General features: G+C 41.2%; 1 protein-coding gene and 3 non-coding genes across 4 annotated transcripts in view; 2 read left to right on the top strand and 2 right to left on the bottom strand.

Annotated features, from left to right (window-relative positions):
- timeout (circadian regulator timeout) overlaps positions 1 to 14,256 on the bottom strand; it is a 285,339-nt gene that overhangs the window by 38,100 nt on the left and 232,983 nt on the right. The gene's annotated exons all lie outside the window — the stretch shown is intronic.
- Positions 1,214 to 1,302, top strand: TRNAY-GUA (transfer RNA tyrosine (anticodon GUA)). Its single transcript is given in 2 exon segments — positions 1,214 to 1,250; positions 1,267 to 1,302. It is a non-coding gene; the product is annotated as a tRNA-Tyr (tRNA).
- TRNAY-GUA (transfer RNA tyrosine (anticodon GUA)) lies at positions 2,004 to 2,093 on the bottom strand. The gene is given in 2 exon segments: positions 2,004 to 2,039; positions 2,057 to 2,093. It is a non-coding gene; the product is annotated as a tRNA-Tyr (tRNA).
- On the top strand, positions 2,407 to 2,495 carry TRNAY-GUA (transfer RNA tyrosine (anticodon GUA)). The gene is given in 2 exon segments: positions 2,407 to 2,443; positions 2,460 to 2,495. It is a non-coding gene; the product is annotated as a tRNA-Tyr (tRNA).

Here is a 14,256-nt window from a genome sequence, read left to right as displayed (position 1 = left end):
TATTCATAAGTTTACCAGGAAATTCGTGTTTTATCAAAGGGAATCCGGCAACGCCTGAAGGCTCATACGGCGTTCTTCCTTAGCACGGCAGAACAGTCCATCGAATAATCTGAGGGTACGAGTCTTCGTCATTGATTTTTCATTCTCATGAGTGCTACTTCATGGTAATGAAAAGTGAAAAAAGGTTAGGAATTTCCTCTTTTCCAGCTTTACGAACTTAGTTCTTAAAAGTGTTGTTGGAGGTTATGTTCTATTGTCTTGAACCCTTCCACCTGTCGCCAAGAGGCCAGTGGAGGGTCTCTTGTCTCTGCTTGAACCAAACGATACATTGATCCACTAATGAATACGATCCATACTTTTATAAGAGACACATAGAACAAAGACGGAAGGTAGTTACTTGGCAACTAAAAACTTTACAGTGTTGTAAAGTTTATACATTCTCCCCAGAAAAAAAAGCAAAAAATTATGAATTTCTGTAGTTTTTACATGATGAATTTTGTATTGTACATAAAATTCCGTATGATTCGTAGTTGTTTCTTAGACAGATCCTTTCCCTCACGGTAAATAATGTGATTAAGGAAGGCTTAACGAAGTTTTGGACATAGCATATAGTAAAATAAACACTTTTTGCTAACCTAGAGAAAAATTCAGCATATAACTCTGGATCCTAACAAGGGATTTCAAAAATTTGTCCTACAAAAACTGCTTTTTTATGTAAGTTCAGTCAAATTTTGGTTCATTCTCATGAAAAAACGTAGTGAAAATTAGAAAGAGAGCGTGCAAACATTTACTCTAATGAAGCCTAAAAAGGACCTTTCTTGCCCTTTTCCATGTGAATTTCATCCACATGTGGAAGTGAAACAAGTCTGTAAAGGAAGTCTTGGCTGGTTGCCGGAAGGTAAAAACTGGACTTATAACTCGACAACTTATGAACAACCCGCTGGTTAGTATACACATGGGTCATAATTGCCTATAGCATGTAAATTAAGGAAAATGACCGCATTAGATCTTTGGAGCTGCATAACTATTACAAAAAAGGATTGGGGGCGATACGAAACAATGATTGTTAACTACGATTGTTTTTAATTGAAATCTCGGTGCTTTCCGAATGATCTACATGGACACAACTGATAGAACGGTTCGTCCCAGTACCGCTGACCAGGCAAAATTTAAATCACTTCAAGCAAAACTTTAATTGCACCTCAATGCATAGCCTTCGGTAGCTCAGTTGGCAGAGCGGTGGACTGTAGTCGGTGCTGATTGGTAATCCATAGGTCGCTGGTTCAACTCCGGCCCGAAGGACAACATTTTTGGCAGCAGTCTACAATATTTTTGCACTTAAAATCGTGGTTCGAGCAGCCTCGAGAATAAAAAATCAAACACTTTTTGAAAAATTTTGAGGCACTTTTCATGTCTTTGCCGTATTTTATTTCCATTGAACGCAAAGTTATTTCCGAGTATCGTGAGACCCAGTCGAGAATTTTTGGTTCACTTTAAATGTAGATCGCCCAATGATTGATTTCCCCACGAAATGGTGCGGACCCAGCACCATTTCTCCACATTGTTAGTTTGTGAATTGGGTTCGTTTAGATGGTGATCAAAAGGAGTTTCAATCCTTACGGTAAAAAATCGAGAATTGAGAGAAAGAAATTGAAAATAAGAAAATTTGAGTACGAATTACGAACATTTACAAATTACGAAACAGAAAAAAATTAAAATTAAACAAATACGAAAATAAAAATTGAAGTTTTTTAAAAATTAAAAAAAGATTTTGATCCGAAAAGAAATCGATTTTCAAAAAGTTGTATTAATTATAATTCATTTTTTTTTTTAAAAAAAACCGATTAGTTGGAGGGGAAAAAATTACTGTGATGGGAATAATGCAACCGATATAATTAAAAAAAAAAAAAATAATTACCAAGAAAAATCAAAACAAGGAAAAACTAAGAATTAAAAAAAAATGAAACGAAAAGATTGTAGAATGGAGGTGCCAAAAAATTTCGTCCTTCGGGCCGGAGTTGAACCAGCGACCTATGGATTACTGATCCTCAACCAACTACAGTCCACCGCTCTGCCAACTGAGCTACCGAAGGCACTGAAACGAAACGAAAATAGAGCTTTGGTTAAAGTGAATCAAGTTCTGTTCGGTCAGCAGAATAATTATGACGGCTTATGCGCATAGTTGTGGATACAGGTGCACGCCCAGGTCCACTTCCACATAGCACGGCGGCGGCGCGTCATCGGTGCGGTGGTGGTGATGACGCGGTGAGCTGAAGAGGCCAGCAGCAACGTCACGTCGCGGAGCGCGGCGCTGGAGCCCGAGAGCAGCAAAAGTGAAAGTGGAGCAAAGTTAGACCTCCACCCATCGACGCTTATATTCTGATTTTATTTCTTGTTATATCAGCGCCTTCGGTAGCTCAGTTGGCAGAGCGGTGGACTGTAGTCGGTACTGATTGGTAATCCATAGGTCGCTGGTTCAACTCCGGCCCGAAGGACATAATTTTTGGGCTCCACGATTTTAAACCGAAACAGAGAATTTGCACGCGATAATTGTGAGGCACTAATAAAAGAGTTGGATGAGCGGATTAACAGTATTAATAAAGGTTTCCTCCGATACGAGACTGGTGAGAAATGTATATCGATAGTAAAAGTTGGAAAAGCTCATTTTTGAGATACAAAATAATGTTTTCCACCAAAAATTCAAATTTCTCATGGTCCGCTGAAAATTCTACACGACGCGTACAATTTGAGGTTCTGAGGCATTTCCTGCGGATCTTCCGAGTAGGCGAAACATCTGCAGATATTTTTGAAATCAAATGCGGACGACTTCGTGCACATATTTTACAGTTTTAACTAAATTTTATATAGTAAAAACTGTAGCGCTGTCAGTTTTATACGGATGAGGGCAAACACGCCCTCATTTTCGGACTATATTAGCGGATATTATAAAGAGCAAAAATGCGGACCTTTGGTGTACGAGGATAATTATGCGGATTTTTATCAATGCTGTGGACCGTGCGCAGATACAATTTGGTAACGGCAAAATTTTTGCAGTTATTCAAGTGCCGGTTTTGGGTATACTGTTTAAAAAATTTGACCGGCAGGACTGACGAGAGTCATGGTGATCCGTGGACTATGTTGCGGATGTTATGAGGAAATGCGGATTTTTGGTATACTTGTTTTAATAATATTGCGGATTTTTATTAATTCTGCGGACTAAGTGGATAGGTTTTAAAACGCAGATCCCACGAGGATTAGACCTCCTATTTGATTATTCACGTATAGCATTTTTAGCTCAGAATTTTGTTTTTTTCCACGATATTTTTGCTATCTCCAGAATTTTTTCTTCATTTCGATCCGAATCGTTAAAAACGCGTAAACAATTTCCGTTTAAAAAGTTCTGTAGTCTCGTCGCCAACGATCAATCTCACTGTCAGTAACAACATGCAGAATTGCACAGGAAAGTTTGGTCGAGTTACTACAGGTGAGTGGAAAAATGTACCAGGTCTAATCCGCACAGAATATCTCAGACCTAATCCTCGTATTACATTTTATGTCTAATCCTCATGGGGTCAGAGCCTTAAAACTTATCTACCGGACTATATACAACATTTTGTAGTAGAGGTGCGGACTTGACGGAGGTCCTTTTTCAATGAACAATCACACACGCATTCCTGCATGCAAACAGTGTTTAGAAGAGTCAATCTGGCTTGAATTAGTGAGCACGTGGAAACATATTGCGACAATGCTCGCCAAAAGATGGCACCTCCGCCGGGCCGCGTATGGTGATATTTCAACGGTAGATGGAGCGGAAACCCTTGCTGGCGCGCGCCGCGTTAAATTTAGCGCGAGATAAAATGATTTCAGTAAATCATTTTCGCCCTTTTATTGATGCTCTTCCGTGATAGCCCTCCACCCCCGAGAGTCTCACCTTGGCTGCCGGCCCCGGCCCGTATCTCACCCCGTTCCATTTGGAGAACATTTAGGTGTTTCCAGAGGGCACCTCCTCCGGCCTTCCCAAGCACCAAAAGCTCCGAAGAGTCACAATAGTGAACTTTTATAGGTCCACTTGTCTCAATGTAGAGATTAGAACGGTAAATTAAAATTGTGACCGTTATTTGCGCAGATACGAGTTGTTTAGGAGAGCTATTTCTCTTGAGTTAGATCTCAAAATTGGGATTTCAGTTGCCGCTGAAACGCCAATTGGATTGCATTTTGCAAAAGGGAACCACTAGAATTGCAATGATGCTAAGATTGTGCAACTTCATCTATTGCAATAAAATTGCGGAAATCGTGAAAAACTATGAAATTTAGATGGTAATTTGTGTCTTAAATTTACAGTTTTTAGCGAGTAAAATAGAAACTATTAATGGATAATCGGGTTTTTCCTCCAAGACAAAAGAAGAAAGAAGAAAGCACAATCTTAGCAACATTGCAATGCTAGTGGTTCCTTTTTGCAAAATGCAATCCAATTATTCTCAATTTTCAATTTCTTTCAACTTAACTCACATTTAAATTACTTTGACATTCAAAACTATAGCTTATTCGAAAAGTAGACTTAATTACCTACAGATTCATAAAAATTGAGCTCTCCAAGTGTATTTCTTGCTCCGCAGTGAATTTTTGAGAAGATGTCAAATTTTCAACTTCATCGGACCACTGTGCGGAATACCCAAGGGGTTTTATGGGGAAAAACAGGCTAAAAACACCTATCTATAAGTAGAATTGACTAGGCCTAAATCCAGCCGTACTTTAACTTTTGGCCATCAAAATGCTTCGTTTACTGGACTATTCGTAATATTTACAACATTAACCCCCGATCCAAGCGGAGCACTATTTCGGCCGACTCTTTGGAATGGGACGGAATCAAATATTCCGGAATAGAGCCACAATTTATTGTGGTAGGAAAGATGAGATGGTAGATTTTTCAGAATTTTCAGATTGTAACCGAGCATGCAGCGAAAGAGTAAATATGCGCACACGATCGATTCGATCCCTTCGATTAAGAGTTAAATTAATTCAACGAAACTTTTGAAAACGGAGCATTTCAGATCGAAGCTGACTCGGGCTGTGAAAACGCAATCAAGGAAAACTACAGCTTTTTTACCGTACCTAAAACGGCCACTATTCCTCGTTACGGTCCGCCGAGAAAAAATGCACCCCCCTTTAGCCTTTTGAGGAAACGTTGGTCCGGTGGAGGGACAGTAAATTAAACGGGGGCACCTGGACCATAAATTCATTATAAAGGCTCGCCGCGCCCAAGTCTCGAGTTCCTTGCTCCGTGCTCCGCCTCCGTCTTCTGCCGCGCTAAGGAAGAACGCCGCATGAACATTCGAGAGTTGCCAAATCTCCCCGAATAAAACATGCATTTTTGAAGAGAGTTGTGCATATTTTTCCTTGAAATTTTCAGATATTTTAGATTAAATTGCAAACAAAATTCTCTGAAAAATTGGAAGGAAAATATTCATAAGTTTACCCGGAAATTCGTGTTTTATCAAAGGAAATTTGGCAACGCCTGAAGGCTCATACGGCGTTCTTCCTTAGCACGGCAGTCTTGTGTGATGCACGCTTCGGAATTTCTCGCATTCTGCCTTCGCTTGCCTTCGATTATCGTGATCCAAGTCTGGACTTATAATCTCCCGCCTGCCACCCCACACGCCCTCCGATCGCAACCCTCACAACCCCTTCCTCCGCCGACGGAAATAGTAATTAGCGAATGATGGTGGAGCTCCAGTATTGCCATTCAGTGCGGCTCCTTAACATCGCTCTTTACGAGCAAATTGGGCATTAATCAAGGAAGTTGATACTGCGGAGGTGTTTCCTGGTGGGGTGTATTTTCCTTCCCGGGGAGCAGGACGGTGGGGGAACTTCATTTACTCGGGAATCTCATGCGAGAAATGTGATATGAAATTTCACCGGGGACCAGAATCTGATAATGATTTTAGCGATTTGGCAGTTTGATAGGACCTTAAGGAAGCACCAAGGTTTCCACTTAACTAACCTCACACTTTCCTCATTCAACGTAACGGAAATTCCTCCAACTTTAGAGTTTTCTGGATTTTGGGGATGCAGAAAATTGAATGACTTTTCGAAAATGTAGGGCACTGAAATGCTCATGATTCGACACAAAGAAATGGTGCAAAATTCAAGCTCTGCCAATAGCGATCAGAGCCACACGAGATCCCTAGTAAAAATTGGAGATAAGAGCTGCGTTTCAAAATACCATAGGAATTCTTATAGCCGGCTAAAGAAGGCTACAGAAAATCATATAGGTGGCTGTAGAATGCGGCCGGGCTATACGAAGCGATAAAAAATTATGCAGCCGGGATATAGTTCCTATCGCCGGGCTTTACACTCTATCGCCTGGCTGTTGCTTTTTCACCATCGATTATAAAAGGCTATAAGAAATTGTGTAGAAATTCGTGTGCTTTGGAAATCCTTAAGTTTGATACGGAACCACCTTAATGTTTACAAAATACACATTATATTTTCCTTTAATACATATTTTTTTTACATCGATTAAAATGAGAATAATCCGTATAGGATGTGCAACATTTCAAAATCATGAGTTGAATAACGCTGACTCCGCCAGATTAAATATTAGAGCCTGTCACAAAGCGGAGCGGCGGCGCACTGGCGCCTACAAACCTAACAGGGATACTTCACGCATTGCGCAACGCGTGAAGTATCCCTGTTAGGTTTGTAGGTGCCAATGCGCGTTTTGCGCTCTCTGCCCGCCCGCCTCGCCGCAGCGTACCACGGCGCTTGAAGCAACTATTTCACACCAGAGGACCAGAGGTATTGCACTATTACATACGAAACTGGAGGCGCTCTAATATATTAATAATGGCAGGCATCCATCAAAAGTACGGAGCTGTCCTCGCAAAATAAATCAAGATACTACGGCCCAAAAAGAGAGCAGTATTCCAAAAACTCACTAAGTCCTAGCATTCGTAATTAGTAACGTATGGCATACACTTTATCGCCTGGCTGTTGCTTAATCACCACCGGCTATAAAAGGCTATAAGAAATTGTGTAGCCGGCTATAGAAGCTATTGGAAATCTTACAGCTGGCTGTAGGTCTATGGTATTTTGGAACACAGATTCTACTGCCAATTTTTACCAGCGGAGTTTACAAAATACAGCAAAATTCAATTTTTGATGGTAAAATTACCGACTTTTTTTTGGACATCTAGGTAAACCACATTTTGCAGCTAGAAGCCCATCGCCGCGTACCCCCTTCGATGCGTGACGTGATTTTTTGGAACCCTGAACCGTTTTATGTTAACACGCGGCCTGATTATTGAAACTTATGGACAAATCCACGGATAAAAAAGACCGAGGGGGGATTTAGTGATCCCTGGTGGAAGTGGGTGGTTGCAAAGGACAAAGGAAGTTATTGATGGACTAACTAACGGCAACCCACTACGGACTTCAAGAGCCTGTGTCACACTATCAAAGCTAGCCATCAAAATATCAAGGCCAGGTGTTGTGATTGGCTCATTCGATGACTTGGACCAATCACAGCACTTGACCTTGACATTTTGATGGAGTATTTTGATAGTGTGATACAGATAGTCAGATTATAATTTTCTCCCTTAGTATAGAATGACCACCCTTTTCGACCGACGGAATCCCGCCATTTTCTCTTTGTCTGTCGCTTTCATTAAAGAGCCCGCACTGGAAAAAAAAAAAACACATTGGATCCAGAGTCCAGACTCTTGAAAACATTGAAAAGAAAAAATACTCTTGATTCAATCGGATGTTTGCTTGAATCAAAACGAAATCCGCTTAAATTAAGAGGCTTGGTTCTTGATTCAAGCTAGATTCTGATTGAATCAAGAGTACTTTTTCTTGTCGATGTTTTTAAGAGTCTGGACTCTAGATCCAATGTGTTTTTTTTTTCCAGTGTGCTGCCCAAGAAAACCGGCACCTACCACAGATTTTGGATGACGTCACGCAGTGCTGGATCCCATCTCCGCTACCCGTGAGCCGTGACACCCCTCCGATACACCGATGCGTGACGTAATTTATGGACGACCGTCGACGGCTCCATCAAAAACCACCCCGATACAATCCAGACTTTACCGACCCTCAAAAACCTCGCCTTCGTCTCTTTCTTTTTTTTCCGAGATTCTCCGAGTGGCCAGGAATGCCGGTTGTTTCAATGAGCGGCCGATCACGTATTCCGGCGCCGACCTGTTCGGGCGATAAATCAATCCGCGCGCACGACGTCGACGTCGACGGAGGAACCCGGGATCTGAGGCTTAGACGGAGGAGGAAAATTAGTCTGGAGGCGCTGGAATCGGGAGCGCGACGCACGGCGCATCCCAACTCCGACTCCGGGACTCTTGGACGTCGCGCCGCCCCGGCAAAATACGCATGACACGACCGCTATCAAGTCACCGCCGGGGGATTTCGCGGTCGCCGCGCCAGTCAGAGTATGCCACCCGCCGAGCACCCACGCCCGCTGCCGTTCTCCCCTTCGCGCCGCGCCACGCAAAACCCACGCACCGCTGCTCTGCAGCTTGCATCGCTTCCACGTGACCGCAACGCGTATCTGCGCTGCGGGTTGCGTCCGTGTGACCGCTATAACGCAACTGAAATGCATACCTGCTTTGCGGGTTGCGTCCGTTCGGCCGTGTGAAGGGCATCGCGTCGCCGGTAGACGAGTGTGTTAGTGTTTTTGATACAAGAATGTAATAATTAAAATTAAAAGAGGTAAAAGGATTAAAGACACTCATTTTTTACCGGAAAATTATTACGTGCGGCAATTACTCGGAAATATGGATCCGTGCGTTGACTTGTGAATTTGATATGGTTCGAAGAGGTGGAAAAAACATGTAAGCTTTATCCTGTTCTCAACTAAGTATATTGAATATTAAGAGTTTCCTTACGAGTATCTGTTTTCTGAACTATTAGAATTTACCTTGTGTGTAGCTACGTGTTAAAAAATTTAATAGTTCACTCAGAAACTTTACACTAAAATGAGGTTAAATATAGTGAATTCCGAAGTTTCAATTAAGGCTTAAGTTTTTGCACGTCATCTGAGATAACCGTACGGCGTAGTTCATACCTACACGTGAAAACTAAAGTTCATCTTTGTGTTGTGACGCTTACTTGATGCTTGTCGGAAAAGCGATTTTTTTTTAAAATTATAGCTTTCACCGGTGACATCATTATCTGAAATACAATTTGAAAGAAATCTAAAATAATAAAATACAAACAAATGAGAGATTTTCATCTGAAAGGAAACACTAGGACTCTTGACTGTGAGCGGTGCGGTGAGTGGATGGTGCAAAAAACGCAACCTGGTGTATTTAAGGACGCATTTTGGAGAGGATAAGAAACGTAAGTTTAAATCTTAAGTTTGAATAGAGTGTCAATTCGGGCATGATTTCATTTTAGACTTGGTTTACTTGCTGCTTGTTTTTTTATTCTGCTGGAGTTAGCAAAAATGCACTGCAACAGGTAAATCAGACTTTAGTATTTGGGTCTACAATATATACAATTGAGGATTTTTAACAACGATAATAAATATCATGGAATTGCAGACTTGGTTCATGGGATGTTGTAATTATTACTGTACTACTGTATTAAGTATTACTACACTAATACAATTTCTTCCAACTTTCTTTCAAGATACCTACAGAGAAGCCCTTCCTAAAATTCATCAGCTCTTAATGAAAGCGTAATGTAGGGAATCGTTGGATGCACTAGCACTAACACAGTGATGATATCATCCACCTTGGGTTTATAAAAATTCGGAAAAATTCAAGGCACGACAGAAATATACTGAACGTTCATAAATAAGCAAAAATTATCATTAACAGTGTACCTTGGGTTTAGCTGCATGTGCCAGCAGTATCCTATCGAGCATGGTTCATTTCATGTTAGTGCTTTTAAACGAAGCGCCTTATTTGCATTAAAAAGATTTTATTAAAATGACCTGATTCTAGTCTGGTACTTTTCAATATTATTTTTAAAAAAATTACAGGTAGCTTTGATTTTATTCAAAAAATTTGAGAATAGGGAAATTCTTTCGTAAAAGCAAAAGGCTGCGATAGGATTACGCGAATGCCCCCTTTTTTACATTTTTGGGGATGCGTAGGATTGCGTTTAAGCGAATATTCAATATTCAACGAGGAAGCGTTAATCTCACAACCTTGGTATTTGGTGGCGAATCACTACATCGCGAAAGACTGTTCATTCCCTCTTCGCTTACGGGCATGTCTCTCTTCGATGGATAGCCCTCCTAGCAGCACGAACAGCCCAGAGAGCTTTCATAGACATTTAAAAAGTAAACTAGGGGCCTGTGGAGCGGCTGCCAACCACTGAAAAAAAACTACACGTAAAAAATCGTAGAACAACCATGTTCAAGTTTTTTAAGAGATGAATGAATGCAAAACCCGACGGGTGCATCCGAAAGAAAGCGTATATTTATCTTTGATGGCAATATTATGCACCACTTTTATGTTTTATTTTTAAAATATTTTTTAAAAAGCTACCCACGGTTTTGCTGAAAAGTTTTCGCGAATTTACCTTTAGGATCCCAAATAAGAGTATCGAAGATTTCGATGCGATATTTTCGTTCCTTCTATTTTCTTTTAATGTAACCAAATAAAAAAAATTAAGTATCATCCGAGTTTCTGAATCGTGACAATAAGGATACATATTTCCCCCTTTTATTTTATTCGAAATTGGAGCAGAAAGTCAAGAATGATGACACGCAGTCCTACAGCGTTCATACAGTCTTGAGGGCGATAATACGCGTTTCACGCCAACTGATCGACTGCATTGCGTTTGGCGTAATGTGAGAAGTATTCATGCAGTCTTGGAGGCGCTAATATGGGCCTAGCGCCAATCGCACTGATTGGCGCAATGCGTGAAGTGTTCCTAAAGTCTTGCAGGCGCTAATATACTTTTAACGGCGGCCGCACTGTGTTCGGCGCGATTATTGAAGCTCGCGTTAAAATAATCGCGGCATCAAATAATGGAACTTAAATGAAAGGCCCATGTTGTGTTACAGCGCCGTATGAGCATTCCGACGTTGCCGCGTTTCACCCGATTAAGTATTTGTTTCGAAAAAAGGTAGGAACGTTCTTTATACCCACGATCATTATTCAATCTTGTCACTTCATTTATCATCAGGAGGTATGGCATCGATGACTTGTCAAAAAACTAAGCTAGACTAGCGTTAACATAAAAATGCGTTTCCTTTTCGACTGTTCTCTGTTCCGCCAAACTTGTGCCTTAAATTAACTTCATTTTAAATTCGCGCATTCCTATAGCAGATGGTAAGGTTTCTATTCGCGCAATCCTCGTATATTTTTTTAGACCTTTCGTGCAATTCTGGATTACCGAACCGAAATTGGTTTAATGCTTGATCTGACTCGAGTAGACTCTCATTTTGATGGGAGTGGAAAGAGTAAATTAAAGTAGACAAAAACCGTTGTATTCTAGCGTGTGAATTAACTATGGAAAATTTTCATGCGTTCATCATATTCTGTGAAAATTTCGATAAAAGACTAAACATATATTGTGGGTCCAAGTTTCACACCCTGTCGGATGACCCACTAATGGGTCAGTTGCGCTGGTCACAGAATCGTGTTTTGATGATTTAAGCGTATAGATTAGCAAATAAAAATAAAATACATCCAAGCTCCTATATCCTACACCCAATATTAACAGAGATCTCGCCGTTCGAGGTATACGAAGTCATTAACCGCGGTAGCACAAATCATAGTTTCTTCCACCTCAGATTCATCGATTAGTGATTCGCACATTTGCAGAGGCTGCTGGACTTAAAATACGTATGAAATCACAATGGAATGGCGTCATACGGAGTGTTTTTTGGAGGGTAATATCTCCGTTAACATTGGACGAGGAAACTTGGTTTTCGGACCGATATTATTCTCTTTGTGCTATTTATAGTTTAAAATAATCAAAATACGATTTTGCGACAATCGTAATTGAGCCTGGTGTCTAGTTTTTTTTCATTTTCGGAAAGCCTGATGAAATCCTGATTTTTCCTGATTTTTGATTGCTAAATCCTGATTTTATCATTTTCCCGAATCCTGATCAAATCCTGATTTTTTGCGGAGAAAACGGACGGATAACGGATAATTAACGGGAAATAAGCGGACGGCCGACTTTTCTTGAATCCTGATTTTACGACCGATTTTTCCTCAAATCCTAATGAAATCGGGATTAAATCCTGATTGACCTCTAATCCTGATGGAATCGGGAAAATCCTGATGCTAGACACCCTGCAATCGCAATTGACTCATTACAAACTTCCAGCGTTGAATCCTTTCATATTCCGTGCAGGTTCATTTGCGAGCCCTGTGTATTCGTCGAACTTCTTCGGTCCAGACACCGAGAAAAAACACTCGAGTCGCTACATTATGTATTTGGAGTTGAATACTATCGTGAGGGTCATGAATACATTGGAAACGGGGATGCGGCGCGGCGCGGCGGCGCAAGAGCCCTTGAATAAGCAATAAAGCCCGAGCAAGTTGCCAAACTTTTAAGTGGATTCCGCAGACATCTGTCCAACCGCGAGTCCTCCGAACCCGCGAAACTAGAAAAGTCGAGGTTTTCGGAGACAAAGGTCATCTTCAAGCACCTCGAGAAGAACTTAGCTACAAGTTTTAACTTAGTTGGTACTTGATCGGTCTGCGCTGCTCTGCTGCAGATTACTTAAACTTGAATATTGTAGCGGAAAAAGGCATTCATTTGTTGTACCTAGAATAAAATTTAAAGAAGGAGATTTAATAAAAATGTGGTAAATAAGGCTAAAAAATTAAAAACACTAAAAGGCAGGACGTTTCAAGCTGTTACCAGCTCATTTTCAGCTGCAAAAACACATAAAAACAAGTAAAAAATTGAGTGGCGACCTGACCCCAGCGTTACGTGATAACGGCTTTTTTTTAGCCGTGTTTACCTATATTTTTATTAAATCTCCTACTTTATTCGTATATTCGATTATCGTATATTGTGCTTTATCGAATAAAATTTATTAAACATGTTGCAGATAGCAGTTAATATAATGAGGACAATAATAACAAGAAAGTTAAAGCCAAAAAAACTGCATTTTTTGTATAAAAATGAACTAATGTTCAATTTTACCTGAAGCTTTCCGATCACAGAAGATCATCCTCAGAGGTATAAATATTGCAAATACAATGTTGTGAAGTGTACATGGTTGATAGAAACAAACCATCAACCATCTAACAAACATGTACACTTCACCACAACATTGTATTTGCAATATTCATACCTCTGAGGATGCTCTTCTGTGATCGAAAAGCACAAACACGAAGCACGAGCACGAAGTAACACAAACTTTTGATTGATTTTTTTATGTTAGTTTTTCCTGTGTCAAATCGACCGAATCTTTATGTTGAAAATCTGTGACTTCGTTAAAAACTTGTGCCCAGTCTCCAGAACCTAATCTGATCGCATGGATGACTATCCGGTGTGCTAGCCACTGGCAAGGCACCACTTCCGAGAGAGGGGAGGAAAACCACTTATACATAAGTTCGGCAGGAGAATTGTTTCATGATTCCATGCCTCAGAGTAGTCTTCCGAGGCGACACGAACCCATTTCGTGGTTGCGCGAACTATACTGACTTTCCAAGAATTCGCTTGATTTTCCACGAACTTGTCGCACCCTACTTTAAAATTGTGTGGAGAGATTTCCGAACTCGTACAACATTTAGACGCAGCTTAGTAAGAGCGAAAAATGCAGACGGTAAAGGGAAAACAAAACAGGAGATTTACCGGGGACGCTTAGTGATCATTTGTCTAGAAGGATTGGTCTGGCTACGCTTAGCGGTCCCGGTGGGGATAGAGAAGTCAAGAGCTGAAGGGTGCTTGAGCGCATCCCTTCGCCGACCTCCCCCTCCCCCCTGACGTTCGGGCGCTCGTCCCTGGCTCGGGCGACGCTGACGCGAGAGGGACAGGCTGGGACAGGAGTGAGGAGCTGTGAAATGCGATGCGCAATCCGTGTGATAGAGCTGTTGCATGATTTCGCGCACGGTGAGTCGCACTTGGCAGGAAGGGGTCGATTCGGACGGACCAATAAAACTTGGAGCAGAAAGTCAAGAATGATGACACGCAGTCTTGCAGCATTTATACAGTATTGAAGGCGAAAATACGCGTTTCACGCCAACTGATCGACTGCACTGCGTTTCGTGTGATGCGAGAAGTATTCATGCAGTCCTGTAGGCGCTAATATGGGCTTTACGCCGA

Source organism: Bemisia tabaci, chromosome 4, assembly GCF_918797505.1.
Source record: "Bemisia tabaci chromosome 4, PGI_BMITA_v3".
Lineage (NCBI taxonomy): Eukaryota > Metazoa > Arthropoda > Insecta > Hemiptera > Aleyrodidae > Bemisia > Bemisia tabaci.
The sequence above is the reverse complement of the archived record's forward strand: the minus strand, read 5'-3'. Positions and strand labels throughout refer to the sequence as shown.